At 33.6% G+C, this 12,406-nt stretch overlaps 1 protein-coding gene across 6 annotated transcripts in view; it reads right to left on the reverse strand.

Moving 5' to 3' along the window:
* The window catches only part of GRIK2 (glutamate ionotropic receptor kainate type subunit 2), a 744,221-nt gene that overhangs the window by 280,105 nt on the left and 451,710 nt on the right, over positions 1–12,406 (reverse strand). The gene's annotated exons all lie outside the window — the stretch shown is intronic.

Genomic DNA, 12,406 nt, shown 5'->3' on the forward strand with positions numbered 1-12,406 from the left:
ACCAATAAGGAAGAGCAGAGGCAAAAGAAGATGTGAAATCAGTTCTTTTTCTTCACTGTCTCAAACCTAGGAGTAATCAATAACAAATATGTCTTTCACACTCTCCTAGATAAGTATCCAACTTACTTTTCTCAAAGAAAAGGAAAACTCTCAAATTATCTTTAAAATAATTCTTTGTATATAAATTAAGTCTTTTTTAAATGGCATTGATTTAGCAGGTATTATTTACTCCGTTCTAACTAAATATGCTAACAAAGGTCCCATCAGCATAACCTCTTTGCCATATTTCCTCATAGGGAGTTAATTTTCCTTTCACCATTAAATTATGTATAGTCCTGATGTTTGTGTTAGGAAAAGAAAAAGTCAAGTAATTCAGTATTCCTTCCAAACTAAACCACCTACTGGCCAATTACATTTCTTTACATTAGACTATGCTTATGCCAAAGTCCTAAAGATGGAGTCTAATTCTATTTCGGAATCAATAATGAAAGACTTTAGGGGCCAAGCAGGTCGTATCAATGTGAAACATGATAATGTACAGGGCCGTAGTAAGAATTTCTACTCAAGTGTGTGCAATTTTTAAATCTCACAAAATGTCAAGGCACAGTGGAAAGGAGGGACCACAACCCCTCCTGCTTTTCCAACAGCTGTGTGCCTTGGGACTGCATGTTCCCAGATCAGGTGCTTTAGTTGAGTTTCCAGTAAGGCACCACCAGGACTAGTAGAGGGCCTGCTGGGGACCTGAGTAGGGAAGGATGGAGGGGTGTCAAAACTAGAATGCCTGTTGACCTGCTTAAAGTGTTTAAATTTTTATTTATTTGTTTATTTATTTTTATTTTTTACTTTTTTTTATTTTTATTTTTGTTGTTGTTGTTGAGACGGAGTCTCGCTCTGTCGCCCAGGCTGGAGTGCAGTGGCACAATCTCGGCTCCCTGCAAGCTCCGCCTCCCGAGTTCACACCATTCTCCTGCCTCAGCCTCCTGAGTAGCTGGGACTACAGGCGCCCGCCACCACCCCAGGCTAATTTTTTTTTGTATTTTTAGTAGAGACAGGGTTTCACCGTGTTAGCCAGGGTGGTCTCGATCTCCTGACCTCGTGATCCGCCCGTCTCGGCCTCCCAACATGCTGGAATTACAGGCGTGAGCCACCCGCGCCCGGCCTATTTATTTATTTAAGATGGAGTCTTGCTCTGTCACCAGGCTGGAGTGCAGTGGTGCAATCTCTGCTCACTGCAACCTGTGCCTCCCGGGTTCAAGCAATTCTCCTGCCTCAGCTTCCCGAATAGCTGGGACCACAGGTGCCCGCCACCAAGCTTGGCTAATTTTTGTATTTTTAGTATAGACGGGGTTTCACCATGTTGGCCAGAATGGTCTCGATCTCTTGACCTAGTGATCCACCCGCCTCGGCCTCCCAAAGTGCTAGGATTACAGGCGTGAGCCACTGTACCTGGCCAAAGTGTTTCAAATTTTAAATCATTTGCAAATACTCTTTTGGCTAAACAAGACACATCTGCAGATAGTACTTTGCAGTGAATGACTGTCACTTTTCTATATCTGGTCCATAATTAATACCTATCATGCATTTGTTCCCTTAGATTTTACTTTTTTTATGTATAAATTGTCAAAATAGCTAGGATTTTCAGATGTGTAATTCTACCACTCAAACCACTGACAAACATCATTTGTCCACTGTGGTCTATCTAATAACACCATAGAAAGTTTTCAACTTTCTAAACAAGTAACTGATACAAAGAATTTCCCATTTCACATAATGCCACCCTCTATTATTATTTTTATAACAATGATTTAGCTTAATGTTCATTCATCTTATTATCTGAAAATACTTCTCTTGTTTCATTATTAGTTAGTTGCTTTTCTAGTTTTTTTGGAGTTCAGACACAGATGCATATTACATGAATCTACAATTTCCTACACTCATGAGTATTAGTTATTCTCTTTTGTAAATCTCAGCTTTCTTAGCATAACATGATGAAATTTCAGAACTATCAGTGGCTTTAAAATTTTAAGTCAAATAAAGTTTTAGATATTCCCTAGATTGTCAACTATATGACTCAAAACTTTTCCATTGAGGAAGTTGTCACCAGAGATTTTGTTTTGTTTTAATGGCAAAAACCATGGATGAAGTAATGGCAATCTATTTTTATCTATTTGGGAACCACTATTTTGTCATATGACTTATGACTTGATCAAGCTTTTGAAGTACTTTTTTTTTTTTTTTTTAGCTCTGAAATGGAATTAAGATGCTTAAGCACTATTGACCTTATAGAATTGTTTCATATATGGTGACTCTACATCCTGGTTTGCCCAGGTACTGTCTTCATTAATAATACCCTCTTGTACAAATAAAAAATATCATGATTTGGGTAATAAATTACAGGACCATTCTAATTATAAGGACTCAATTAGATACAAGAAGTATGAAAGTGCTTCAAAAGTCATAAGGAGCTATAGAAAATTAAGATTTTATTCATTTTTATTTTATCTTATGTTCCAATTGGCTCTTTAATTTCTTCTTGTGGTCAGAAAAAGAATGCATGTTAATTGTCATCAAATTATAAAATATGCAAAAGATATAAGAAGATCAATTTAAACTTTGAACCTATGAATACACCCAGAGTCAAACATGGTTAATATTGTAGTCCTCTTTTTCTTGTCATTTATCTTTCCACATACATTCCTAGAATAGTTTCCATCATAGCCTTGTAGTTAATGGCCCAGCTTTTATGGACAGTGTATTTGAGTGCCAGGATCCTATGTCCACCACTTACCATCAGGTGACTTGGGCACATTATTTCTTTGTGCCTCAATTCTTCCATCTGTAAATGGGAAATAATAGTATCTGCTTCTTCTTTTTTTTTTTTTTTTTTTTTTTTTTTGAGACAGAGTCTCGCTCTATCGCCCAGGCTGGAGTGCAGTGGCCGGATCTCAGCTCACTGCAAGCTCCGCCTCCCGGGTTTACGCCATTCTCCTGCCTCAGCCTCCCGAGTAGCTGCGACTACAGGCGCCCGCCACCTCGCCCGGCTAGTTTTTTTTTTTTTTTTTTTTTTTTTTGTATTTTTTAGTAGAGACGGGGTTTCACCATGTTAGCCAGGATGGTCTCGATCTCCTGACCTCGTGATCCACCCGTCTCGGCCTCCCAAAGTGCTGGGATTACAGGCTTGAGCCACCGCGCCCGGCCAATAGTATCTACTTCTAAACTATAGTGAAGATTAAATGAAAAAGTATTCAACATAGTGTGTTTATAAGTATGCTATAATTATGGCAATTACTAATTATATTCTGTTTATACACTATTGTGAGCATTTTCTCCTGGTATCAAAGATAATCAAATCCATAGTTTTAATGACTAAACAAAATGGTCATATGAACATATCATGATTTAACTATCTTTGTTACAAGGCCTTAGTAAACACATTTATTTATAAATATTTGTTCACACATTTTATTATTTTAAAAACAGATTTCTAGAATTAGAATGACTGAGCACAAATAATCTGAGTTGTTAAGATTGTTAGTGTATGTTGCCAAATACCTTTCCAAAATAATTTTTCTACTTGTTATCTTTCCCTTCACAGTTCATGGTAGTTTCCACAAGACAACTGTATAACAATTTGGCTTTTATTTTTAATAGTTTGAATAACATCAGGTTATATTATAGAGGTTTATAATTGTCAAGTCTTTTAACTGTAGATGGTGTTTTCATTGATAAAAAATAACTGTTTTTATTTCAATTACTTTGTTTTACCTAAACTCCCAATATATATTAATCACACTTACTTTACCTCCATTATTTGTGTCTTTGCATTTGCTAATAAATCATTATATATATTTTCACTTTCAACATATTTCTCATTTTGTTGGATTTTTTTATAAGCAGTGCCTTGGTGGATTTTTCAATGTCCTAACTTTTTTTCTTCCTGAATCTTATCTTTATTTAGCCTTGCTCTCTTCACATTGTTTAGTGTTTACTATTTATTTTCTACTCCTGGAAATTTTCCTATGGTAATTGGGAGATAAAATACATTTAAGTCTACTAATATGTATTATCAACTTCTGTTTGAAATATTACTATCATGTTGAAAAATGAATATTCAGCCATAAAAATTGAAATATCTACTCTGAGAAAATTATCTATGCTTTGTCCCATTCTGCTACCACACATACTGATTCACAGTTTTAGTTAACTTTTTTTTTTTTTTTTTTTTTTTTTTTTTGAGATGGAGTCTTGCTTTGTCCTTTAAGCTGGAGTGCAGTGGCACAATGTTGGCTCACTGCAAACTCCAATTCCCGGGTTCAAGCAATTCTCCCTGCCTCAGCCTCCCAAGTAGCTGGGATTACAGGCACCCACTAGCATGCCCGGCTAATTTTTGTATTTTTAGAAAAGACGGGGTTTCACCATATTGACCAGGCTGGTCTTGAACTCCTGACTTCAGGTGATCTGCCTGCCTCAGTCTCCCAAAGTGGTGAGATTACAGGCATGAGCCACTGTGCCCGGCCACTTTTAGTTAATTTAATTTGGGGTTGTAAACACTGCCTCTCTTTATTTTGCTTCGTGTATTATGAATTATTTTGCTACAAGGAAAAAGCTATAATTTTGATATAATTTGTAAACCCATTATTTGAAACTATCTTTTTTTGGGCTTAACTGAATTTGATGTTTACTAGGATATCTAGCCACAGTTTCTTCTTTGCTGAGTATTTGCTTTTCACTTATCATTGTTCTTATATAAGACAGTTTATTTATAAAAGATAACTATGTGACATATTTATATGGTTGGAGATTTAAAAGCATTTTTGCTGCCTTCTTATATAACGAAAACTTAGCTAAATGAAGACCCCTGTATCAGAGCTGTCTTCCTTCAGAACTAAGTTTTATTTATTTATTTTTCTCTAGTATTAATGTTGCTCAAAAGGCTGACAGCTACCTCATATGTATTTCGTTGTTGGTGAATATTTTTTCTTGAAATTCTTCAGTATTATCATTTGGAAATATTAAATATCAACCAGTACATATATGTGTGTATATGTATGTGTGTGTGTGTGTATATATGTAGATGTATGCATGTATCTATATATACAGTACATTTATGTATATGCATACATAGCATTTACGTATATGTCATATACGGATGTGTATACCATGTATATATGAATTTTTTGCAAAATATGTTACCTAAAGACTGAGTAGAGAAATAATAGTTCTTTTCTTAAATTGTCAGAAATATAATGCATTTCTCCATTTTCTGAACATAGACTTTGTTGTATCTTGTAGTTCTCAATTATCTGTGTCCTCATGTCTTCTATAGAAGGTGTACTCTTTCCCCTTCACTACCTTATGCATGTACCTTAATCACAGTTTCAAAATATAGATAAAACAGTTCCTCCTCTGTACAGCAATGGATGATCTTTTATTACGCTTCCACACAGAGCAACTTAGGTATGCTTTTACTTACTACAATAAGTATCACATTATATTTTAATTGTTTACTTACTTCTGTCTAGTAAAAATTAAATTCCCTATGGATGGAGACTGGCATACTCATCTTTTTACCCCAAGGCCTTTGAATATAGTACATCCTACAGGCTTTATATGTGAGATCTCTGAATGTATTGGTTACATAAATATAACCAGTGAATGTTTTATTTATTGAACATAAATAATCATATTTATTGAACAGAAATAAATGTTTTATTTTTGTCATCTCAGAAATGCCACTTATGTATTGTTTTGAATCCAAATTATATTTCATTTTTATTGATCCTGCTGTGTTAGACTCTGAGTGCCTTGACAAAATGAAATATGTCATCAGTCTTTAAATTATATAATAAATATCCAATGAATATTTATTGAATAAATAAATAGAGTAAGTGAGTGAATTACTCCATGATAAAAACTTTCAGACTTTTTTGGTTGACATTCCAATATTATTCATTCATTTGGCAAATGTTGAACATAAATTATGTGTCTATTCTTTTATAATTACATATTTTGTTTTCCATATTTTATTATTCTTTTTTTGAGTTAATGTTTTGTTTAAGATCTATCTCAATATCGTATTTAGTGTTTGAAATATTATGCCACATACCTTTACTATGCATTTCAATTTTTCCAAATTATATCTTATAAGTATTTTAAATAAATATTGCACACTATAGGTTTTGTTCTTTGGGAATGTATAAATTCTTCATGTAATTTTGTTTTATAAGTATATTTTTTCTTTGGTTTCTGTGTATTTTTTTCTAGGTAGAAAAAGAACAGTTTTCACAATAATTTTTAAATTATTTATCTAATTTAGTTGATCCTTTATTGTTTATTTATTTTGTTGACAGTTTTCTCAGTACAAATTTTGTTTTGTAACTCATATTACTACTTTAAATCCAAAAAATGTTTCTATTTCCTCTATTGGGCTATATAATTGTTAACCTCTGAAATTAGCATCTTATCATTTCTTCTAAAGATGCATGTTAGCTCTGTTTTATGTATGCCGAATCAATGTGACATGTTTCTTATTTTCTATGAAATTTACGGTAATAATCTGTTTGATATGTATACAAGAAAGTTTTTTAAGTAGGAATAAAATAAACATTCCCAGTTAGTTTTTAAAATACTAGTTCCAAATAAAGTTAAACTTATTTTACAGTAAGAAATAATTTAAATTCTCCACTAAAAAATACTTGATACCAAATCTATCAAAATTCTCTTTATACTATCTTACTGGCATTGACTAACAAAATATTCACTGGATGTTGGTAGATGGAAAAAGAATCAATATAGTTTTCCATTAGACAACAATGTAAAAAAGAAAAAAGAGTTATTTGATTGTACATTGTTTTGACTTAATGTCAGGAGAATGTGTCAGCCTTCAATAAAGAATATAAGCCATAATTCTCCAAAGAAAGCCTGTGTGATGATAATGAGAAACCACACTCTACATGTGTTTCTAACAGTCTTAGCACAATGCGGACTCTCCATCTCAGAATATGTTTGCTTAAAGAAATTTCTTTCTAGTAATGAGTTGCCCCCAATCATGTGGCCCACAAAGTATAGTTTTCCTTGAAGTATATTGACTATTTCTCTTAGAAAACAAAATGGCACCCCTATAGTACTGTTTGAGGGAATTGAGAAATAGAAAGCATAAGGAAGAGATTTGTATTAAATGCTGATTTATGTATGAAAGATGAATATTTTCTGCAATTGGCTGAATATACATTAGTGGACTGTTTATTTCTCTATTAATTCATATACCTATTATTTCTGAAAACCCAAGTTGCTGAATCCAATACAATGCATGAATTTTGGGTACAGAGATTTTTTTCAACAGAGTAGTTTTATCACTATTAGTGGGAAATTAGAGACTTTTGTTTTGCTTACTTCACCCCTTCAAATGCTAAATAGCTAAATAAAAAGTCGAGATAGTTAGTTGCATTATTGTCTAATAACCCTTGACATCAGAGTTTAATAACGGTTTACTTCCATTGAACTATGTGTTGAAAAGAGAGCACTTAAACATTGGCACCTGAGCTCTGGAAAAACAAAAAGAAGTATTTTACAGCAAAGCCTATGTGCTTCCTGCCAGCTAGAATTTAGAGTCCAGAGCAATTGTCTGGGAATTGGCTGACCTTCAGATATAAGTTAATTGGCCTATAAGGATAGGACAAAGAACACTTTAGTAATCAGTATCCTGAAACTCTCAACTAGTGTGCATAGGATCTGAGATTTTACCATTTGAGAACCACAGTGCTAATATGAGTATAATAAATCAGTAAGTATTTAATCATCTCATGGAAAGGAATTAAAAATCTAAACACTGATTTTTCTCATTTAGGATTTGTATTTTAGTTTAGAGCAATTTAACGCTAAGCACAATTAAAGAGTTAACAGACAGGTGGTGATTTTGATTTTTTAAATAATGTTTGAATCAATGAATTAAATGTTCCCAAATATGAAAATACGATAACATTCAGTTAAAAGCCATTTTTTCCACAGATAAAAATGTAGTTCAGATTTGATTTGAAATCAAATCAATCAATTACAACGTTTTATATATATATATATATCATAATTGTAATTTATTTATATATGTGTTAATTCGAATTTAGTGGTTAAAAGAAAAAAAGTCAATATTTACTATTCATTGGTGGGCCAAAATAAGACATTTTGGTAACCAAAACAATAAATTTTGTGGCCTCAAATAAGGCAATCTAATTGATTTCTAAATATAAACATCATCCATAGTTTTCTGAACTATGTTACCGTCCTGAAAGTGTAAAGTTACCAAGCAAAATAATAACTATACACACTGACACAAAAATGTCAGCACAGTTCTGAGACAGGGCTTATAATGAATTCTACATAAGAGTTAGACAAATTAAATGGCTAACATCTCCAAAGAAAGGCAATAGGCTTGGATTCTGCCCAGGAAGTATTTTTGTTTTTGAGAAGCAAACATAACTTTTTGACTTATTTAAAGATTACTAGTTAACACCACCATTAGCATTGCTTAGAGGAAGGCAAGATAAATCTCAGTTCCTGGACAAGTTGGGGGTCATTGTTGCCATGGGGACTGAGTATATGTACCAAGTGCCACCAAAGAGAGGAAGATAAAAACTGCCATGCATCCGGTATCTAGAAATCTATAATCAATATAGCTCTCACCTATCTAAGGTCGATTTTCAGATTTAGATAAGTTTTGAAGATTGTAAATTTCATTCAGACACCTTTTTCATAGGGAGTTTAATGACGGCAGGATTCAACAAGTAAAAGAAACGTCAATAGTAAAGATTTCTGTAGAAATAACCACTTTTTCTTCAAAATACATATTTTACAAAAAATATTCAAAAAGCACTTTGAAACATGTTCTAATTCTAGAACACATGTGCCTATAAACTCAGGCAGGCAGGGTTTCACTACTAATTCTTATCCTCCTCATATATTATCAAGATAGTTGAGTTTTAGCAAAAAGCCTATGGTTTACTGATACTAGTCTCTATACTGCTAGGTGCAAGCAGTAAATATTTAAGAAGTATAAGTGTTAAAAGTTAAAATGAAGCTTCACATGAAAGTGAAATATGACAAATGTATACTTTTTAGAGATGTGTAAATGTGAAATATATTGCTTTATATTATTTATAAATACTATTTAGACATGTATATATTATTTTTATATTTATATTATTAACTATAGAAATTGACATATATTTCATAAAATGTCTTTTTGTATTTTTTTAAGATTTTCCCAAAGGATACACAAATTAGAAGCTGATTTATTACAAACCTATGCTGAAGCAAACACATTGTGATTATTTTTTATAGTCCCAAATTCTTCAAGGTCCCTCAGCACTATTTCTGTCCAAAGAAATTTATCAGTTTTATCTTTTCTATTTTTCAAAGTTAATATAATATTAATACATAAAGCCAATTTTAATAATGGTATATTAGAGCCTATCTGCTGAGGAGATAACAAATTCTATTCTCCAATGTCTATTTTCATTTAAATATCACACAGGAGAATATCAACAAAATAATCAGAATGGCCAACTTTGATGCTAGAAAAAGGATAAGAGAAGTACACAAGAATAATATTAATTTACATCTGTACTTAGAAACAAATATTCTGTAGTAAAATAAAAATTATTTTGAATAACCAAGAAAGTGTAACAGTAAAAGACTGATTTTTTTCTCTTGGAAAACACATGAAATACTCTGTGGTTACATAGGAGAGTTTATAAGAAAATTCAATCATGAGTTAAGATTCAGGGATTTTATTATTGCATTACAGTTTCCTATTGGAAATTCTTTTCTAAATTTAAGTGGTTGTTTTACCAAAAATGGCTTCTAGGTAGCTCATCTTGCAATGAAATTCCACTATTTTATATAATGTCATCAATTCAGTCTAAATGCATTTTGTGTGGACCCCTTCCAACTCTGTTTGCTGTAAATGGCATCCTTTTGAAGTTATAGTCTAAGATCTTCCTAAGTATTTCTGTAACATCTTATGCCATCAGTTTTGTGTTTTCTTCCCTCTGAAGCTTGTCTTTCCCAAGCACATAGCTAAGCTTCAGGTGACTGAACAATAAGGATAAACCATTTCCAACAATAAGTTACATCCTGGTTACATATTCTAAACAACAAAAACAAAACAAAACAAAAATTTATCGTTGGTGATGATGTTTTTGTATTTCCTCACAAGTAAATTTTTCCTGATTCTTTTTATGTTTGCTATTCTTCTCCCTCCAAATTACTTCAGTAATTCCACTCACAGACTGAATACACAAATAGACAATGACCAAACCATGTGTGATGACAAAGTTTGACCCAGAAGCTCTGGAGTGAGCATCTCAGGAAACCAAACACAATCTCAGCCAGCAATCTACCCAAAACAATCAGGATTCATCCTATTACTTCCAGTTTCCCAATATTTTGCCACCCTCCAAATCAGGATCAGTCAGAGAAAGTCAAATATGCCCCCCAAACCCATTATCCAGGTGCCTTGCTTAGTTAGACCAAATCCAGTTTCCTCATGCCAGCAATCTCCAAGCAGCACACCTGAGGTCTTCATTTCTTTCCACTATAAAACTTTTCCACTCCCCTGCTTGCCTTTGAACCCCAGTTTAATCCAAGTGATGATGGCTACCTCCCTTCCCATAGTAAGTTCTGAATAGTAACTTCTGCTTGTTCTCATTTGTGTGGGCTTTTTTTATTTCCATACTATTAACTCATAAGGACAAAAAAGGAACATTTATAAATAGAATATCGATTATTACTGTTTAATGTAACACTGGAAGGCCTATCTAAGGAAGTAATATTCAAGATGATACCACCAGGACGAGTAAGAGTTCTCCAGGCAAAGGCACCGGGAATGGATATTCCTGGCTGGGAAAACTGTATTACTCTATGCCAAAGTGATAAGAAAACTTTGTTTTCTTGAGGAAACAAACAAACAAACAAAAAAAAAAACCCTCTGTAGGTAGGGCATAAGAAAAACTGCAGTTTTTAACTGTGCCATGAATGGGGCCAGGTTTGACACTGAAGCAATGTGGATTCTTACAATTTCAGACATCAGGGTGACGTTCTGCAATCTAAAATCCTTTACCCACTTGAAACATTGACCCATGACCCCAACCCACTGACCCTTGACTATTGTCTTTCCTTGTTCTCATGTTGGAGGTACAGAGCAAAGCTAGGAAAAGCAACAAACTGTGCTATAGGAAAATAACTCTACATCAGACACTTGAGTAAGCGTTCTATGTGAAGTATCTCATAATTTCCATAAAGATCCTTTATTCATTCAACAGTCAACAAATCTTTCTTAAGTACATACTTTGTCCTCAAGACAAGGGATACTTTGCAAAGCCTTAAAATATAATAGTGGAAAAGGGAGCATATATTTTCCATCTAGTAGGTCTTGCACTCTGGCTAGGGAGATAGCCCTTTTATAAAGTTTACATGAGTAAATAATTGTGGACTTTGATAGAGTCAGAAATGAAAAAGGGCAGAGCATTAGGAGAAATTTAAACTTGATTAGAGACTTAGAGGAGGCCTATCTAAGGAAGTAATATTCAAGATGATGCCACCAGGATGAGTAAGAGTTCTCCAGGCAAAGGCACTGGGAATGGATATTCCTTGCTGGGAAAACTGTTTCTACTACTCTATGCCAAAGTGATAAGAAAACTTTGTTTTCTTGAGGAAATGAAAAAAAAAAAAAAAAAAAAAAAAAAACCCTCTGTAGGTAGAGCGGAAGAAAATATCTGAGAACATGATGAGAGGTCACTGGTGCTTTGGATTTTATTCAAAATACAATGGGAACCTATGAAGGCATTTAAACAGAGGGATGACATGAGTCAATTTTCTTTTAAAAATATCTGTCTGGCTGTTGTGGTTTAGGGAATGGATTATAAGGGAGTTGAACAGAGAGACTTGTGGGAATTCCAGTGTAGCTGTACAGTTGAAAGGTACCACCCTTATGATTCAGCAATGGATGTGGTGAGAGATGAATGGATTCTAAACATATTTTGAAAGTAGAATACACTATACAATCTTTGAACTGGCCAGAATAATTCAAGCTTGGAAAATCACTTATTCTGTTTTCCTTTTCCTGTTCTTGAGTGCTCCATACCAGCCTCTCATAAGCAAAAGTATTGCCTGAGCTAGACAAAGTCTGTAGTAGCACCTACTGTCTTTTCCTCTTCTTGCCCTCCCCTCCTCCATTGAAGGCACGGCCATGGTCCCAGAGAGCTTGTTTGGACAGAAGCGACTGGCTGTGTATATAGTAACGGTGATCTTTTTGGGATCACAGTGAATTGGGCTGGGTTCCAATTAAGGCTTCTGTTATAATAGAGTAGAAAGAATTCATTTGATCTATGGATACTATCTAAGTAGAAAGGAT

The sequence above is a fragment of the Rhinopithecus roxellana genome, chromosome 4, assembly GCF_007565055.1.
Source record: "Rhinopithecus roxellana isolate Shanxi Qingling chromosome 4, ASM756505v1, whole genome shotgun sequence".
Lineage (NCBI taxonomy): Eukaryota > Metazoa > Chordata > Mammalia > Primates > Cercopithecidae > Rhinopithecus > Rhinopithecus roxellana.